The sequence below is a fragment of the Monodelphis domestica genome, chromosome 2, assembly GCF_027887165.1.
Source record: "Monodelphis domestica isolate mMonDom1 chromosome 2, mMonDom1.pri, whole genome shotgun sequence".
NCBI lineage: Eukaryota > Metazoa > Chordata > Mammalia > Didelphimorphia > Didelphidae > Monodelphis > Monodelphis domestica.
The window spans coordinates 366,812,541-366,833,904 of record NC_077228.1 but is presented as its reverse complement, the minus strand read 5'-3'; positions in this window follow the sequence as shown (position 1 = coordinate 366,833,904).

The following is a 21,364-nucleotide window of genomic DNA, read 5'->3' as shown; positions in this document are numbered from 1 at the left end:
GTTCAAAAACTGAAGGTATATATGTTCTGTCACTTTCTAACTTTCTAAGACCCAATGAGGCTTTCATTTGGGGTCGAGATTCTCTGTCTATTTTCTCAGATACCTGAAGTCCATGGAAGATGACCAAGAGCATCTGATGGAAAGAAAATCTGCCCAGAAGAAGGACAGATGGCAGAGGTGTCTGGCACAGGACACCAGAAAAGCAGCACATGCACATGTAAAGGCAATAACACAGCCTTATAGGCAGGTTTAACACACTATCCACACAAATGTACTTGTATGAAAAACTATTTACATGCAGAAGAATATCGTTAAGTCACTGACAGATATTCTGTTCTATGAATATATGGGTATTTGTTGTAAGATCTAACTTTATCACATGACTGAAAATTTTGAAGGGTATTGGTACAATGTGTAACTTACAATCATTTTATTGGAATTGTTCCATGTTAGCCAAATTTGGTCATATATCAAAGGGTACAATTGTGAATGTTGTGATACCACAATGTCCTGTCCAATGGCAGCACAAAATGTTATTACTATCCAAAATGTAATTGTGATTATTGTCTTGAAGGGTACATTATATTTGCAAACAACATGTCTTTATTAGAATCAGACTTATCTAGAAGTCAATTTTGTTAAGCTGTGACATTTCCACTTTCATAAGGAAAATGGGTGGATATGGTATCACTAATCATCTATCTCTTCTACACCCCAGAAGGAATATAAGTTAAAGCTATGCAATAATCAGTATTGAATGTAATGATAAAAATTACATTGTATGATATACCTGAATTAGCTTGAATATCATCAGGATATTGAGACTGTAAGGGACCCAAGGGGATGATAACGTTGGGTCGAGGTCTTGTTTGTATGTTCACAGATAATGAAAACATCTGGTCACCCACGTCATGCTTCATGCTAGCTGACACAGACCAGGAAGAGAAGCAGACGAATGCTGTTGACATTAGCTATCTACATGCCAGCCACAATCCAAGCAAGCTAGAAGGACACTTCTCTGGTGACTAATATCACTCCAGAACAATGACATTACACTATTAGAGACATTTGCTATTAGGCTACTGATGGACAATTGTCATGCTGACATCCATTGATATGTGGTACCCAGAACAACATCAAGTATGTTAACTCAGAAGGACTAAGACACATTCATGTCTGTATAAGACACCAGATATATCCCACACTCAAGAGACTTTACTATGGGATTGAGATGAATTAGCTACAATTGTTTAGCTACTAATGTAGACCTTGTATTTTGTATATGATACTGTCGAAAGGAATTTATTTTGTATGCACTGTAAAACTACTACTTGTATTGTATGAAATGCTACTATCAACAAGGGTATAGACATTGGTATGACTCTCCAAAGAGTAGGAGATAGAAAACTTTCATTCATAGCATAGATCTGATACCTTTGACAACAAACATGAGGTGCTAAGCAGAAGATGCTGCACAGGAATGTTTAATGGATAGATGATACTGATGTTACTCTCAAGAAAGGATGAGAGATCAGGCAAAATGCACTATGAAATCTTTAATCAGGAACCTGAGTTATTGTAAAAGATCATTGACATCCAGGCAAAGCTTATGTTCCTGACAATACCTGGATGGACATTGCGTGCTGACTACCATAGGTGTAGTTAAGTGTTAATACCATTGTTAACGATTACTCCTGATACCCTGTCTTTGTGGATACTATCTTAATAGGAACAATTTCTTGCTCTCTCCCAACAGTCTCAGAATTCAAACGGCTGCTGGATTCGGGGTCTATTGACTTCCCTTTCATATACTGGAAGACGTTCTGGTATATGGAAGTAAGACCTCAGGAGCACACTGAGGACTCTGGGTTTGACAATTTCTGTGGACGCGCAGTCATTGTCTCTCCTAGGTGGAACAAATTATTAGACCCCAGCTTCCCCCAGTTGAGGCGGGAAAACAGGTTTCTTTGTGCTCACCTGGCTAAGATAAGCCACACCTATACCTTGTCGTTAACCAATGATATTGTGTATATTTGCATATCAAAGAGATTAAAAGGGGACCACAGCAATCTCCGCCTCTCTTGGATCTCAGCTCTCACTGATTCCTGTCCTTGCTGGAGCTTGACCTCTGGCCAAGCTCCATCTTTGATTCCTTTCCTTATCTACCTCTCCCACCTGGGACCTGGCCTTCGTCCAGGCACTTTCTTTTCTCTATCATGTCTCCGACCTGTGTGGTATTAAATTTGGATCATTGGACGGTTATAAGCCTTCTGAGTAGTCCATTGATTTTTGCTGTGGCTCCTTGATAATTAATAAGGCCTGGATTTCTGACTCATTCCTGCCACCTCATATCTCTAACTAGGCTCCATCATCCCCCTCGTGGCATATAGAACTTCTATCCTTCCTCTATATTCCTATCTTGAGGCTTCTCGTGGGTTTGAGGAACCTTCACTTCCCTTCAGCTCTGAGTGACTGCCTTTACTCCAAGTTTGAGTGAGTCTCACTCCAAGTCTGAGTGAGTCTCTTCCAGTCCAGTTCCAAGGGAATGAATGATCCTGTGTATCTGTTTCCACTATTTAAAGACCTTTTTCTCTTATGTCACCTCCCCTAAATTTTACATCTACCAATCACAGCCAATGTTCCACACCAGGACTGCCCACTCTTTCACATGTGGGTTGCAGACCTCCCACTCAATGTATGAAATGACTGCTCACACTGTTTGTGGTTAGTTGACACATTTTTGTGATTAGTTCATACCTTTTTGTGGTTAAAATGGGTAGATCTAGTTTAAATACTGGATTTACACTTTGGAGATTAAAAACTAAAAATAGACAGGGGATTATAATTTCATCTTTGCAATAAAGGAAGAGCTCAGTACCTTCATTGTTACAATTGGGGGGGGGGACTAAATTCAATCTTCACAACATCCAATACCTGGCATGTACAGACCTCAATTTTTATTTCCCCTCTAACCCTTAATGAATCTACCTGGAGGATAATGAGCAATAAGTCTTATAGCTTTTATCCTATGTCTTGCCCTTCCCTGTCTCATAAAGATTTTTATGGCATCCTATGGGCAGTTATGAACTGCCACTCATCACTTTAAGTTACAGCTTAAACAAATAAAAAGTAGGGTGGGGATGACAGAGACTAACTAAGAAATTAGGCAAGGGTTTAAACTTTGTAAATAATATTCTAGGTCTAAGGACAAAGATTGGAATGTTACTCTCTCCCCTATCCCAGTAGACTAAATATCATAGGAAGTGCCACAGATGGCCAGAAAAAAATAATCTTGAGACAGAATATGTTTTGGTACCCATTTAATCATGAACTTGCTGAACCCCACGTGTACTCTCACTCCCTCCACTCCTTCATTCTTGTGTTTTTTTTTCCTTTATAAACCCTTTCCCTATTCAATAAACCTTGCTGCAGTATTAATCAACTCTGCAGTCCTGACCCCAAAAGATTCTTATATCTCTCGATTTTTCTTTTTTTTTTCTTTTTTTTCTTTTTATTTCTTGCTCCTACCTAAGGGACCCTTGATCCCTGGTCTGAGCCTTTAGGGACTCATCTTTTCCCCCTTTAGACTCTAACAACTCTTATTTGCCTTGGAAGTATACTTCAATGGCGTAATTTAATTCTTTTAATTTATAATAATTTTGCTAACATAGCTGGACATTTAGTTACCTTCTAAAGAATTATCTCAAAACTTTCCTAATCTGATACAGAAGGATGAGTGATAATCAAAATAAGTGACTCATCTTTATTTAAAAGAAGGAATCAGAGGCAGAATCAATTTTTAGCTTCTGTTGCCAGCTGGGAAAGATATGACATCAGTTCTCAACCTGACCAATCAGCAAAGCAGAGAAGAAGCCCCTGCATGACAGAATAGCCTGTAATTTTGAGGGGATTCACACTCCCACACTCCTGAGATGGAGAAATGAGGGTTGAAGGCAGAGAGGAAAGGGTTGATGAATATAGCTTCCCTCCCAGAGTCCCTGAATTACGTGAGTGAGACAAAATGGAAATCTCCCCTCTGTGAAGACTTGCCCCTTGATGGCTGGGTCAGCCCTCAAGGGCCATGGGGAAGTCTTCTTTACAAGGAGAGGCATATGGGACCTCAAACCAGATATGCACTCCTTTGGGGAGCTCACAAGCCTCCCCCTTGTGTCTCCTTTAAAACTGACAACAGGATGGAGTCTTCCAATGGGCTTACTCTATAGATATAAATAAAAGAGATTGAATTCGCAATCTGACTGATTGTCAGATTTAATTGATGACTGGGCCAAAGGGTGGAAGTTACAGGTGTTCTGTTTGCCCTAAATCTCTTTTCTATAGAAAGAGAATTACTGGAGTACTAGGTTTTCTCATACCCAGGGGAGAGGTAGAATAGGGGAGAGAACACGGCTAACCAATTAGAGTCCAGGATCTTAGTAGTTAATGGAAATGTATGTCTTTGAAGAAATTAGATTTCTTGACAGGAACCAGTGATGTTTTAACAGGAACCCTCAATATTAGGATTTCTGTCTGTGACAGAAATTTCCACAGGTGTCTTGAAAAAGGCCCTGAGAAACAGCTCCTACTTCCACTCCCTTCTGTGTTTCAGCCCTCAAGATCCTGCTCCTCAGGAGGATTTCCCAGAATTCCTTATTCAGTTCCCAACTGTCATTCTTGCCTTATGCAATTGTCAATCCTCAACATTCCGTTCATCACCCAACAATTCTCTTTTCTTCTCCTCGTCATTACAAGTCCAAACCCACAAATTCAGCACATAATCAAATGAGCAAGATTACAAGCAATTACAGGGGAGAAAGAAGGGGAAAATGTGAGTAAACAACAGAAAAAGAAAAAAGAAATTACAATTGATAGTTTCTATCCAGGTAATGAACAAAGAGCAATTAGAACAGAGGAAGACCAAGGAACACTAAACAAAAACACAGAAATTCCAGAAAATTGGAAACAGGATTGGGAAGATCTCAAAATACAATTAAAAATAATTAAGAGAGTCTGAAGAGTATTTGTAAAAGAACTTAAAAATAAAATAAGTTATCTGGAAACAGAAAATTTCTTCAAAGCCAAAATTCATCAGCTTGAAAATGAGGCAAAGGAGATGAAAGATGAGGCAAAGAAGATAAAAGATGACTTACAAAGAAAATACGAGCAAAAGGAGGATGACCAACAAGCCAGGGAAGAAATTCAGTCTTTAAAGACTAGAATTCAACAAGTAGAAGCAAATGACTTCACAAAGCAACAAGAAAGTATAAAACAAAATCAAATGAATGAAAAAATTGAGGAAAATATGAAACACATCAATCACAAAACAACAGATCTGCAAAACAGAGCCAGGAGAGATAATTTAAGAATTAATGGACTACTGTAAGAGTATATCAAAAGGAAAAGCCTGGACATCATTCTACAGGAAATTATCCAAGAAATCTGCCCCAACAGTCTCTAGAAAGAAGGAAAATTGGAGATTGAAAGAATTCACAGACCACCTCCTGAATTTAACTATGAATTGACAATGCCCAGGAATGTTATAGCCAAATGCAATAACTGCCAGATCAAGGAAAAAATATTACAAACTCCTAAGAAGAAGTCATTCAGATACCGAGAGAACCACAGTTAGGATAACTCAAGATCTGGCTGCATCTACACTGAAGGAACAATAGGCATATATATATGTATGCATAAATATATATAAAACTAGAGTTAAAAAAGGTTAATACTAAGGAAAATGGGAAAAGAGACAAAATGAGATAAATTTATATTTCATAAAGAAGTTCATGGCAGGAGCGGGGGAGAAAACCAATACACTATAAGGGTAAAGAGATTGGAGACAGGAAATACTTAATTTTTAGGTCCATTGAAATTGACTCAAAGAAGGGGTGGAGTCAAAATGGTGGCTTAGAAGGAGCAGAAGTTCAGACCTCTGAATACCCTTCCTTACCGATCACAAACTGAATGCTCCTAGGGGACTGAAAATCAAACCTAACAACACGACAGAGGCAAGGAACCCTCCTGCTGGACTCATTTCAAAAGTTATGCCCCCCCCCAAAGCTGAAATCTGAGAACACTCAGGTTTAAGGGGAAGACAGAAGGAAGCTCCCAGGATCTCTTCCCCCCCCAACCTAGAGTGCTAAGCCCCCAGCTTCAGCAGGAACCTCAGGGAGGGCAAAGGAGCTGGTCTGGAGGGTGTACCTTGTGGGCAGGGCTGTGCCAAGCTCAGAGCCCTGAACACAGATGGCAGGGAAGGAGCTGGAGAGGGAGAATAGAGTTGGCAGCCAGGTCAGAGCCATGGAGATCCTCCATATTGATCTAGGCTTCCAGGAGCTTTGGGCCTCAGGGCACACCGAGCCAAAACCAGGTGAGCATAATCCCATCAAAAGTCTTCAGAACTCAGGGAAGTCCAGGCTCCAACACACTTCCCTCAGGGACTGCTGGGATTTAATTCAATCAAAAGCCTCCAAAGGACAGGGAAGCTGAAATTCCAACAACCCTCCCCCAACAGACTACACCAAGAGATCCTCTGTCAAAGCTACAAGAGGGGAGACTGACAGAAGCCCCAAAAAACAAAACAATGAGAGGACCAAGAGCATAGACAAATACGGGGAGCAAAGAGGAGTGAATATGACCATATAACAGAAAAAGAAGAAAGAAATTATAATAGACAGCGTCTATTCAGCAAATGGAGCAGAGGGGGAGAGATTCACAAATGACAAATCAGAAATCCCAGCAAATTGAATACTGGTCTTGGAAGAACTCAAAATGCAATTCAAAACACAATTAAGAGAGGCTGAAGACAATTGGGGAAAGAACTTAAAAACTAAGATAAGTCATCTGGTAACAGAGGCACCTGAACTAAAACAAGAAAATAGTGTCTTGAAAGGCAAAATCAAGCAGCTGGAAAATGAGGCAAAGGAGATGGAAGATGAGAAAAAGGAGATGAAAGATGAGGTAAAGAGGATGAATGATGACGTCCAAAGAAAATCAGACCATAAGGAGAAGGATGACTAAAAAAGCCAGGGATGAAATCCAGTTTTTAAGAACCAGAATACAACAACTAGAATTAAGTGACCTCACAAGAGAGCAGGACAATATAAAACAAAACCAAAAGAATGAAAAAAATGAGAAAAACATGAAGCATCTCATTCACAAAACTGATAATTTAAAAAATCATACAAGGAGAGAAAATTTAAGAATCATTAATCTATCAGAAGACCATGACAAAAGAAAAAGCCTGGACATAAAAACAGAGAAAGAAAACTATAGACTAATCTCCTTAATGAATATAGATGCAAAAATCTTAAAAAGAATACTAGCAAAAAGACCTCAGCAAGTCATCATAAGTATAGAAATAGAAGAGCCTTTCCTTAAAATAATAAACAGTATCTATCTAAAACCATCAGCAAACATCATCTGCAATGGGGATAAACTAGATGCCTTCCCAATAAAATCAGGAGTGAAACAAGGATGCCCATGATCACCTCTATTATTTAACATTGTTCTAGAAACAGTAGCAGTAGCAATTAGAGAAGAAAAGAAATTGAAGCTATTAAAATTGGCAATGAGGAGACCAAGCTATCATTCTTTGAGGATGATATGATGGTTTACTTGAAGAATCCTAGAGAATCAACCAAAAAGCTAGTCAAAATAATCAACAATTTTATCAAATTTGCAGGATACAAAATGAACTGGCATAAGTCATCAGCATTTCTATATATCTCCAACCCATTTCAGCAGCAAGAATTAGAAAGAGAAATTCCATTTAAAATCACCCTAGACAATATAAAATACTTAGGAATCTATCTGAGAAAACAAACACAGGAACTAAATGAACACAACTACAAAACACTCTCCACACAATTAAAACTAGATGTAAACAACTGGGAAAACATTGATTGTTCATGGGTGGGTTGATCTAACATAATAAAAAATAACAATCCTACCCAAATTAAAGTTACTTATTTACTGTAATACAGATTGAACTACCAAAAAAAACTTTTTTTACGGAATTAGAAAAAAATATAACAAAGTTCATATGGAAGAACAAAATGATCACGGATATGCAGGGAAATCATGAAAAAAAATGCAAAGGAAGGAGAACTTGCAGTCCCAGATTTCCAACTATACAATAAAGCAGTGGTTATAAAAACTATTTGGCACTAGCTAAGAGAAAGAAAGTGTGATCAGTGGAATAGACTTGGGGTAAATGAACTCAGCAAGACGGTCTATGATAAGCCCAAAGATGCCAGTTTTGGAGACCAAAACCCACTATTTGATAAAAATTGCTGGGAAAATTGGAAGACAGTATGGGAGAGATTAGGTTAGGATCAATATCTCACACCCTACCACCAGGAAAAAATCAGAATGGGTGAATGACCTGAATATAAAGAAGGAAACTATAAGCAAATTAGGTGAACACAGAATAGTATACTTGTCAGATCTTTGGGAAAGGAAAGACTTTAAAATCAAGCAAGAGCTAGACAAAAATCACTACATGTAAAAATAAATAATTTTGATTACATCAAATTAAAAAGTTTTTGTACAAACAAAACTAATGCATCCAAAATTAGAAGGGAAGCAACAAATTGGGAAACAATCTTCATGACAAAACTTCTGACAAAGGTATAATTACTCAAATTTATAAAGAGCTAAACCAATTGTAAAAAAAATCAAGGCATTATACAATTGATAAATGGGCATGGGTAATGAATAGGCAATTTTCAGTTAAAGAAATCAAAACTATTAATAAGCACATGAAAAAATATTCTAACACTCTTATAATCAGAGAAATGTAAATCAAAACAACTCTGAGGTATTACCTCACACCTAGCAGATTGGCTAACAAGACAGCAAAGGAAAGTAATGAATATTGGAGGGGATGTGGCAAAGTTGGGATATTAATTCATTTCTGGTAGAGTTGTGAATTGATACAACCATTCTGGAGGGAAATTTGGAACTATGGCAAAAGGGGGATAAAAGACTGTCTACTCTTTGATCCAGCCATAGCACTTCTGGGTTTGTACCCCAAAGAGAATATAAGTAAAAAGATATGTACAAAAAAAATTCATAGCTGCACTCTTTGTGCTGAGAAAAAAATTGGAAAATGATAGGATGTCCTTCAATTGGGGACTGGCTGAACAAATTGTGGTATATGTTAGTTTTGGAATACTATTGTGCTCAAAGGAATAATAAAGTGGAGAAATTCCATGGGAACTGGATTAACCTCCAGGAATTGATGCAGAGTGACAGGAGCAGAACCAGGAAAACATTGTACACAGAAACTGATACTCTGTGGTACAATCAAATGAAATGGACTTCTCCATTAGTGGCAATGCAATAATCCTGAATAACTTGGAGGAATCTATGAGAAAAATCACTATCCACATCCAGAGGAATGACTGGGGGAGTAAAAACACCAAAGAAAAACAACTGCTTGAATACATGGATCAAAGGGATATGGTTGGGGATGTAGACTCTAAATGAAAATTCTAGTGTTATCAACAACATGGAAATAGGTTCTGATTATGGACACAAGTAATACCCAATGAAATTGCAGTTTGGCTGGAGAAGGGTGGGTGGAGAGGAGGGAGGGAAATAATGTGATTATTGTAACCAAGGAATAATGTTCTAAATTGACTAAATAAACTAATACAAATGGGGAAAAATTGACTCAAAGATTGAAGAACAACCAGATGCATTTCGGCAGAAAATTGATTCACACCCTAGAAAAATAGAAGGGTAACAAATGGACTGGTGGGGCAGGAAGTAATACAAGGGAGGAAGAATGGGGGTGTGTTTTAAAAAAGACCCTAAAGAAAAGTAAGAGGGGGAATAAGAAGTGAGAGGGGGAAAGGAAAGCAAAATAAGGGTAGGAATTAGGGGGATTGGTTGAAAACAAAACACAGGTATAGATGGAAATAGTGAAATAATAAAGAACCAGACTAGGACTAGAAATCAAAATGTTGGAAAATACACAGCTGGTAATCATAATTCTGAATGGAAATGGAATGAACTGACCCATAAAAAACAAGCAAATAGCTGAGGCAATTAAAAACCCAAATCCTACCATATGTTGTCTACAAGAAACACACATGAAGAAGGTAAACACAGGCAGGGTAAAGGTAAGAGGATTGAGGAAAAACTATTCCACATCAACTGAGAAAAGGAAGGTGGTAGTCAAAATTATGATATCTGACAAAACCATAGTAAAAATAGATATAGTTAAAAAAGATAAGGAAGGGAATTACACCCTGATAAAAGGCAGTATAACCATTGAGGAACTATCAGTATTCAACATGTATACACCAAATGGTATAGCATCCAAATTTCTAAAGTAGAAACTAGTGGAGCTCAAGGATGCAATAGATAGAAAAACTATACTAGTGGGAGTTCTGAACCTTCCTCTATCAGAAGTAAATAAATCAAACCAAAAAGTAAATAAGAAAGAGGTAAGAGAAGTCAATGAAATCTTAGTAAAAATTAGAGTTAGTAGACATGTGGAGAAAAATAAATAGGGACAAAAAGGAATACATCTTTGCAGCAGATCATGGTACATTCACAAAAATTGCTCAAGTACTAGGGTATAAAAACCTTGCAAACATGTGCAAAAGAGCAGAAATAATGAATGCAACCATCTCAGATCACAATGCAATGAAAATAATAATTAGTAAGGGAACATTGAGAGTCAAATCAAAAATTAATTGGAAATTAACTAATATGATTCTCCTAAAAGGTTAAAGAACAAGTCATAGAAATTAATAACTACCTTGAAGAAAATGACAATGACAATCTACGGGATGTAGCCAAAGTAGTACCCAGCGGAAAATTTATATCCTTGAGTTCATATATTAACAAATTAAGGAGGGCAGAGAACAATGAACTGGGCATGCAAGTTAAAGAACTAGAAAGTGAACAAATTAAAAATCCTCAGATGAAAACTAAGTTAGCGATTCTAAAAATTAAAGGAGAAAGTAATAAAATCAAAAGTAAAAGAAGTATTGAATTAATAAATAAGACTAGAAGCTGGTACTTTGAAAAAAGAAATTAAATAGACAAAGTACTGGTCAATCTAATTTAAAAAAAAAAGGAAAGAAGAAAACCAAATTAACAGTATCCAAGATGAAACGGGAGACCTAGCCCCTAATGAAGAGGAAATTAAAGCAATAATTAAAAATTATTATGCCCAATTATTTGGAAATAAATATGGCAATATAGGTAATATGAATGAATATTTACAAAAATATAAATTGTCTAAATTAACAGAAGAAGAAATAGTATTCCTAAAATTCCTTTATCAGAAAAAGAAATTGAACAAGCCATTAAAGAACTACCAAAGAAAAGATGCCTAGGAGCAGATGGATTCACAAATGAATTATATCAAACATTCAAAGAACAGCTAATCCCAAATTTTACCAAATTCCTTTTATGATGCTAATATGATACTGATTCCAAAACCAGGCAGGTGAAAAACAGAGAAAGAAAACTATAAACCAATCTCCTTAATGAATATACATACAAGAATCTTACATAGGATACTAGCAAAAAGACTTCAGCAAGTCATCACGAGAGATCAGGTAGGATTCATAACAGGAATGCAAAGAGGGTTCAATATTAGGAAAGCCATTTAAAATCACCCTAGACAATATAAAATACTTAGGAATCTATCTGACAAAACAAACACAGGAACTATATGAACACAACTACAAAACGATCTCCACACAATTAAAAGTAGATCTAAATAATTGAAAAAAAACATTAATTGCTCATGGGTAGAATGCGCTAACATAATAAAATGACAATTCTACCTAAATTAGTTTACTTATTTAGTGCCATAGCCATTGAACTACCAGAAAACATTTTTATTGCATTAGAGAAAACCATAACAAAGTTCATTTGGAAGAACAAAAGATCAAGGATATTCAGGGAAACCATTAAATAAAATGCAAAATAAGAAGGCCTTGCAGTCCCAGATATCAAACTATACTATAAAGCACTGATCATCAAAATAATTTGGTACTGGCTAAGAGACAGAAAGGAGGATCAGTGGAACAAACTTGGGATAAGTGACCTTAACAAGACAGTCTATGAGAAGCCCAAATATCCCATATTTTGGGACCAAAACCCACTATTTGATTAAAAACTGCTGGGAAAATTGGAAGACAGTATGAGAGAGATTAGGTTAGGATCAATATCTCACACCCTACACCAAGAAAAACTCAGAATGGGTGAATGACTTGAATATAAAGAAGGAAACTATAAGCAAATTAGGTGAACACAGAATCGTATACATGTCAGATCTTTGGGGAAGGAAAGACTTTAAAAACAAGCAAGAGCTAGACAAAAAACACAAAATGTAAAATCAATAATTTTGATTATATCAAATTAAAAAGTTTTGTAACAAACAAAACTAATGCAACAAAATTAGAAGGGAAGCAAAAAATTGGGGACAATCTTCCTGACAAAATCCTCAGACAAAGGTCTAATTACTCAAATTTATAAAGGGCTAAACAAATTATACAAAAAAATAATCATGGCATTCTCGATTGTTAAATGGGCAAGGGAGATGACTAGGCAATTTTCAGTTAAAGAAATCAAAACCATTAATAAGCACATGAAAAAGTGTTCTAAATCTCTTATAATCAGAGAGATGCAAATCAAAAGAACTCTGAGGTATCACCTCACACCTAGCAGATTGGCTAACATTATAGCAAGGGAAAGTATTGAATGCTGGAGGGGATGTGGAAAAATCAGGACATTAATTCATTGCTGGTGGAGTTGTGAATTGATACCATCATTCTGCTTGACAATTTAGAACTATGCCCAAAGGGCACTAAGATTGTCTGCCCTTTGATCCAGCAATAGCACCACTGGGTTTGTACCCCAAAGAGATAATAAGGAAAACTACATGTACAAGAATATTCATAGCTGTGCTCTTTGTGGTGACAAAATATTGGAAAATGAGGGCATGCCCTTCAATTGGGGAATAGCTGAACAAATTGTGGTATATGTTGGTGATGGAATACTACTGTGCTCAAAGGAATAATAAAGTAGATGAATTCCATGGGATCTGGAATGACCTCCAGGAATTGATGCAGAGCAAAAGGAGCAGAACCAGAAGAACATTGTACACAGAGACTGATACACTGTATTACAATAGAATGTAATGGACTTCTACATTAGTGGGAACTCAGTGATCCTTGCAGTGACAACTTTAAGTGATGTAGGAGATAAAATACTATCCACATTCAGAGGATGAACTGTGGGAGTAGAAACATAGAAGAAAAACAACTGCTTAAATGCATGGGTTGAGGAGATATGGTTTGGGGATGTAGACTAAATGAATACCCTAATCCAAACACCAATAACATGGAAATAGGTTGTGATCAAGGACACATGAAATACCCAATGAAATTACACATCGGCCACTGGAAGAGTGGGGAAGAGGAGGGAGGGAATAATATGATTCTTCTAACCAAGGAATAATGTTTTAAATTGACTAAATAAATTAATTTAAGAAAAACACTCCAGCAAGTGATCATGAGGGTTATTCAGTATGATCAGGTGGGATTTATACCAGGGATGTAAGGATGGCTCAATATTAGGAAAACTATCCACATAATTGACGATATCAACATGTAAACCAACAAAAATCACTTTATTATCTGAATTGATCCAGGAAAAGCCTTTGATAAAATAAAACACTCATTCCTATTGAAAACACTAGAAAGTATAGATATAGGAGGGAAATTTCTAAAACTAATAAACAGTATATATCTAAAATCATCAGCAAACATTACATGCAATGGGGATACATTAGAAGCATTCTCAATAATACCTGGAGTGAAATACGCATGTCCATTATCATCTCTATTATTTAATATTATACTAGAAAAACTAGCTGTAGCAATTAGAGGAGAAAAAAGAAATTGGAGGTATTAAAATTGGCAATGAGGATATCAAGCTATCACTCTTTGCAGTTGATATGATGTTATACTTGTTATACTTAAAGAATCCTAGAGTCCACTAAAGTCCACTAGAGTCCACTAAGAATCCACTAAAAGGATAGTGGAAATAATCAACAACTTTACCAAAGTTACATGATACAAAGTAAACCCCCATACATCATCATCATTTCTATATATTTCCAATACATCTTAGCAGCAATAATTAGAAAGAGAAATTCCATTTACAATCACCCTAGACAAGGAATCTTTGTCAAAACAAACACAGGAACTATATGAGCACAACTACAAAACACTTTCCACACAATTCAAAGTAGATCTAAATAATTGGAGCAAACTTAATTGCTCATGGGTAGGACAAGGTAACATAAAAAAGACAATTCTAAACAAACTTATTTAGTTATTTAGTGCCATACCCATTGAACTACCATGACATTTTTTTACTTAATTAGAAAAAAAAAAGACAACAAATTTCATTTGGAAGGACAAAAGATCAAGGATATTAAGGGAAATAATTAAAAAAATGTGAAGGAAGGTGGCCTAGCTGTACAAGATCTAAAAATGTAATATAAAGCAGTGGCCATCAAAACTGGCTAAAAGACAGAAAGGAGGATCAGTGGAATAGACTTGGGTTAAGTGACCCCATCAAGACAGTATATATGATAAACCCAAAGATCCTAGCTTTTGGGATGAAAATCCACTATTTGACAAAAAACTGCTGGGAAAATTGGAAGACAGTATGAGAGAGATTATGTTTGGATCATTATCTCACACCCTACATCAACAAAATCTCAAAATGTGTGAATGACTTGAATATAATAAAAAAAAAAACTATAATTAAATTAGGTGAACACAGAATAGTATGCCTGTCAGATCTTTGAGAAAGGAAAGATTTTAAGAACTAGCAAGAGGTAAACAAAATTACAAAATATAAAATCAATTATTTTGATTACATCAAATTAAAAATTTTTTGTACAAAGAAAACTAATGCAACCAACATTAGAAGAGAAGCAACAAATTGGGGCGGGGAGATCATCATAAAAATTTCTGACAAAGTTCTAATTACTCAAATTAATAAAGAGCTAAATCAATTGTACAAAAATTAAAGCCATTCCCTAATTAATAATTAGGCAAGGGATATCAATAGGCAATTTTCAGATAAAGAAATCAAAACTATTAATAAGCAAATATCTAAATCTCTTATAAAGAGAAATGCAATCAAAACAACTCTGAGATACCACCTCATACTTAGCAGATTGTAACATTACAGCAAAGGAAAGTAATGAATGTTGCAGGGGATATGGCAAAGTTGGGACATTCATGCATTGCTGATGAAGTGGTGAATTTAGTCAACCATTCTGCATGACAATTTGGAACTATGCCCAAAGTGCACAAAAAGATTGTCTGCCCTTTAATCCAGCCATAGCCCTGCTTGGTTTATACCCCAAAGGATAGTAAGGAAAAAGACTTGTACAAGAATATTTATAGCTGCACTCTTTGTGGTGGCAAAGAATTGAAAACTGAGGGGATGCCCTCAAATTGGGTAATGGCTTATCAAATTTTGCTATCTGTTGGTAATGTATTACTATTGTGCTCAAAGGAATACTGAAGTGAAGCAATTAATGTGAACTTGAAAGACCTCCAGGAAGTGATGCAGAGTGAAAGAGCAGAACCTGGAGAACATTATACACAGAGATTGATACACTGTGGTACAATCTAATTTAATGGACTTCTCTATTAGTAACAATGCAATGATCCAGAACAATTCGGAGAGATTTATGAGAAAGAACATTATCCACATTCAGAGGAAAAACTGTAGGAGCAGAAACAAAAAAGAAAAATAACTGCTTGATTGCATGGGTTGATGGGGATATAATTGGGGATATAGACTCTAAATGATCACTCTAGTGCAAACATCAATAATATGGAAATAGGGCTTGATCAATGACACATGTAAAACCAAGTGGAATTGTGTGTTGGGTACAATAGGGTGTGGGGGAAGGGTTGAGAAAGAACAAGTGTTTTGTAACCAGGGAAAAATATTATAAGTTGATTAAATAAATTTTTCAAAAACAAAAACAAAATAATACAAGAAGGAATCAGCAGGAAAAACAAAACAAAACATATGGACTGTTATCTTGATGGACATAGCAAACTGATCAGATAGCTTCATTAATATGTTTCAATTAATAGATCTATCAGAATATTCATAACAATAATTTAAAATAATTTTGAATTAACAAAAGCAATATCTGCCTAAAAGGAAATGATGCTGATTATTAACAAGTTCTCACTAGTTGATAGCATAGTAAATTTATAGCTTAGACACCATTGAGTCAAATCTCCTCATTTATTAAAAGAGAAAATCAAGGCCTCGATATTTTAAATGGCTTTCACAGAATAAGATAAGTAGTTAGTAACAGAGGCATGTTTCAAATTATTACATCACATCAAGAACTCTTTCCACATTCCACGCTTGTCTATTGGTACATTGAAATCAATTGCTCATGAAATGAAGCATATTATATGACAACATATTACAAGTTTTAAAAAATGTTACTCTGGTAGAAATAAATTATGTAGTTTCTAATGATTTTATTATATCCATGAGGACCTTTCTTTCACTTAAAAGAAAATACTGATTAAAGGATATAAACATATCAAAATTTTCTGTCATATGACATTAAAATTAGTTAATAAAATCTGTTCATCCTCTATAATCTGCTATTGAGATACAGAAAACAGCAAATGAACCTATCTTGCCTGGAGTGGAGGCATAAACCTATAATTACTGTCAATGTAGGAAACTGAGTAGATCAAAATTCCTGTATGCTGGATAGTGGGATTCAGACTGTGCATAGCATAAAAAACTATAATCAAATGCATAAGAATTGATGAGATCACAGAATAAGAAACTATATAGAGACATTCTAAAAAAAAAAAACCACCTTGGTAACTATACACAGTTTAAAGATAATTAATTAATTATTTAAGGATACCAAGAAGGAATATATATGTATATATCTTCATATACATATATTTCAAAGTCTAATAAAATTTAATTTAAAATTTAAACAATCTTTCTTTGAGTTAAAAAAATGTGCACTATGAATTTCTCATCAAAAGACATTCAATAAGGTCAAACTACTTACATTCCTACATAGGAAGATAATTCTTATAAATCCTAAAAACTTTATCATTATTAGGGCAGTTAGAAGTAGCATGCATAGACAGAGGATAAGAATGTGGGTTGAATATGATGTGATAACATTTTTAAAAACTCAAGTAAATCTTGAGAAATGAATGTATTGAGAGAAAGGAAAGGGAAAATATAGTGAGGTACATTATCTACCATAACAGAGGCATGAAAATGTTTTTATCTTCAAGGGGACATGGAAGAAGTGGAAAAGTAGTATGTGAACTTTACTCCTATCAGAATTGGCTCAATGAGGGAAGAACATACACAATCAATTGGGTATAGAAGTCAATCTTTCCCTATACGATAGTAGGAAGGGAAGAGGATAAGAAGAGGTGGGGGATAGAGCTGATAGAAAAAGGGACAAACTGAAACCAAACAGAGAGAAATAGAATGAAGCACAAAACACAGTAATCATGATGGGTAAAATATTTTCCTATATCAGATTACTTACTATTTCACTGCAAAACAGAGGGAAGGGTGGAAGGGAGAGAATTCAAGACTCAAAATTCTTTTTAAAATGTTGGAAACTGTTTTAGATGTAATCAGGGAAAATTAAATTAAACTAACAAAAGACGAAAAATGCATGATGGATTTTTGTAGTAGGTTATTGTAAAGAAATATTGAATTACTAGGCTTGGATAAGTGAGGAAATAATGTTCAATTAGGCCACACAAGCAAATGACATCCAAAGTAGAGTTATGCAAAGGATATATTTTAAGAAATAACTGTAACAAAAAAAAAACCAAAGAAATATAGGAAAAGACTGAGGAAAAACACAAAGCATGTTCAAGATGGCAGATATAAACTGCAAAATTAAAGGATAATGTTCTTTATGTACCCTAAGATAGAGGAGAAAAAAGACAAAACAAAGTGGATGCAAAATATAAAAATATTTTGGTCCTGTTTGCAGGAGCTACAAATATTCTTAGAACAGGTCCTGTCTATTTTTAATAATTTATTTTGGACATTATTTTCTTTTAAATTTTGTTATAAATGTTCTTTACCCATTGAAATGACAATATGATTTCAATTATATCAGTCTACCTACCTACCTACCTATCTACCTATCTATCCATATATGTTTAATCCCATGCAAAACATTTCCATATTGGTAATATTTCAAAAATGAATGAAGTGAAAAATATACTTCAATGTGCCCCAAGAGTTCATTAGTTCTCTCTCTGAAGGTAGATAGCATATATTTATTATAAATCCTTCAAAATTACCTTGGATCATTACACTGATTGAGCAGCAAAGTCACATAGTGGGTCTTCATTATACCATTTCTCAATTTTCTTTTCAATTTGCAATAGTTCATAAAGATCTATCCATGTTTTTTTTTTCTTAAACCACCTTCCTCATGTCTCATAGCACAACTATACTACATCATGGATTAAAGGGTATGTATAGTTATATGACTCTGACCATAGTTGCAACAGTACTACATTGCATAATTTCACAACTTTTTCATAAATTTATGGATGTATTTTTCCCCTCCATTTTCTCCAGTATTTGTCATTTCTGATAGGAGCTAGGTAGTACCTCAGAGTTGTTTTGATTTGCTTTTCTTTAATCAATAGTGATTTTTTTCATATGACCATAGATAGCTTTGATTTCTTCTCCTGAAAACTTCCTATTCATATGCTTTGATGATTAACAATTAATCAACTCTTATTTTTATACATTTAACTTGACTCCCTACATTTTTTAAAAATGTGGCCTTTATCAAAGGAACTTGCTGTAATTTATTTTTAAGATATTACTTTATAATGTATGATACCTTTTATCAAAAAGTGATTTTCTTATGTATTTTAATTAGGTCTATTTTTTGTTTGTTACTTTATCTGACATCATGATTACTACTTTTATACTTTACATTTCAACTAAAGTATGAGATTCCATTTGAATTATTTATTTTAACTTTTGGTGTCATAATAGTTGTGTCTTTTATAAAAAACATATTGTTGGATACTGGTTTCTAATCTATCGTGTTGTCCACTTCTGTTTTATATGTAAGCTCATCCCGTTCACATTCAATTAGAATTATTTCCTCTGTATTTCCCTCCATAATGTGTGTGTGGTTTTCAGGTAATCTAATAATTCTTCAATGAATTCTCATTCATGTATTTTCTAGGTAAATTGTTTTTTCTTTTTTTTTAACCCTTACCTTACATCTTGGAGTCAATACTGTGTATTGGCTCCAAGGTAGAAGATTGGTAAGGGTTAGGCAATGGGGGTCAAGGGACTTGCCTAGGGTCACACAGCTGGGAAGTGTCTGAGGTCAGATTTGAACCTAGGACCTCCTGTCTATAAGGCCAACTCTCAATCCACTGAGCTACCCAGCTGTCCCCAAATTGTTTTTTTCTGATGAGATATTTCACAATTTTCTACTTATTCATTTTTTTCACTTGGTTTTATAATTTTTTAATGTCTTGTGGAGTCTTTTACTTCCACTTGACCAATTCTAATTTGGAGGTATTTTTGTTTTAGTGAGCTTTTGTATTTCCTTTCCCATTTGGTCAATACTTCTTTTTAGAATGTTCTTTTCTTCAGTTAATTTCTGTGACTTTTTTGCCATTCTGTCATTTAGGTATAATTTTCTTTAGCATTTTAATGTCTTCTTTACAGAAGACACAGGGAGAAGAGATTTTCCTCTGGGTCTGACAAAGATATGAAAGAAACTAGAAAAAGCAAAATAATAAGGAAGTAACCAGATGAAGTTGAAGATGAATAGTAAGATCCAGTACTGGGAAGAGATATAGCTCTTTGACAGTACCTGGCATGTACTCAGTCTTTAATAACAAATAGTTGACTGATAGAGATGTATGTAATATTTATTGGGAAAGGAAATGGAGGATTGGAATAATAACAATAAATTAAGCTTATGTTCATTATATTCAAATAATTATTTCACAATATCTGTAGTATAATACAGGAAAAAAGTAATATTAATACAATACTTAAGGGCATAATGTGTCTTGGTTAATTTGATTTCTTCCTGATTAGCCACAATATCCTTAATGTGTTAATGTTTGCTTAAAAATATTTCTGGTTTTGTAGCATACCAGGTATATTAGCATCTTGAAAGTATTATTGATGTATTGATATTGTATCTTATGTGTTCATATATCAGACTCATGGTCATGTTACTTTTTGATTATTGTATTTCCAAATCCTCAATCCAAAGGACAAAAGAATTCCTGAACAGGGCATTATTTGCCACAGAGTCCTAGCTCCCAGCTTGTTAGACCACATTCCATACCAAGTCACATGTTTGATTGATCTCCTCCACTTTGATTACATGATTGTCAATTGAGCCCATGTTAAAACCTATGCCATGTTCATTAGCTACCTCCCACTACACATTCCTAAACTCTCCAATAAAAGTTCGGGGGCATGTGCAAATCGCTCTCTCTCTCTCTGAAAAGCATCACCCAAGCATACTGGATCCCTTGTGTTTTAATTCTTTGTCTCTGAGTCTTTATTCCTTTCTCTCTCTCTTTCTCTCTCTGTCTCTCTGTCTCTGTCTCTGTCTCTCTCTCTGTGTCTCTTTCTCTATCTCTGTCTCTCTCTTTGTCTCTCTCTGTCTCTGTCTCTGTCTCTGTCTCTGTCTCTGTCTCTCTCTCTCCAACCCCTTCATCCATTTTCCCTCAGTCTCCATTCTCCTTCTCAGGTGTCCCCCCATGAAGAAATTAAGTATGAACTGCAGGCAGCTCCCACAGGTTTTTTGATATAATTCAATCTTTCTTTGATCAAATATAATCTCATAGTTTTCAGTAAAATTGCAGGGTAGAAGATATACCCACATAAATCATCATTATTTCTATATATTTCCAACAAAACTCAGCAGCAAGAGTTAGAAAGAGAAACTCCATTCAAAATCACTCTAGACATAAAATAATTTTGAAATCTATCTGCCAAGACAAACACAGGAATTATATGAACACAAATACCAAATATTTTTCACCCAATTAAAACTAGATCTAAACAACTGGAAAAAACATTAATTGTTCCTGGGTAAGATGAGTTAATATAATAAAAATGATATTCCTACCCAAATTAATCTATTTATTCAGGGTTGTATTGATCAAACTACCAAAAAACTATTTTATAGAATTAGAAAAAATTATAACAAAGTTCCATGGAAGAACAAAAGATCAAGAATATAAAGGGAAATAATGGGAAAAAATGTGAGGGATGG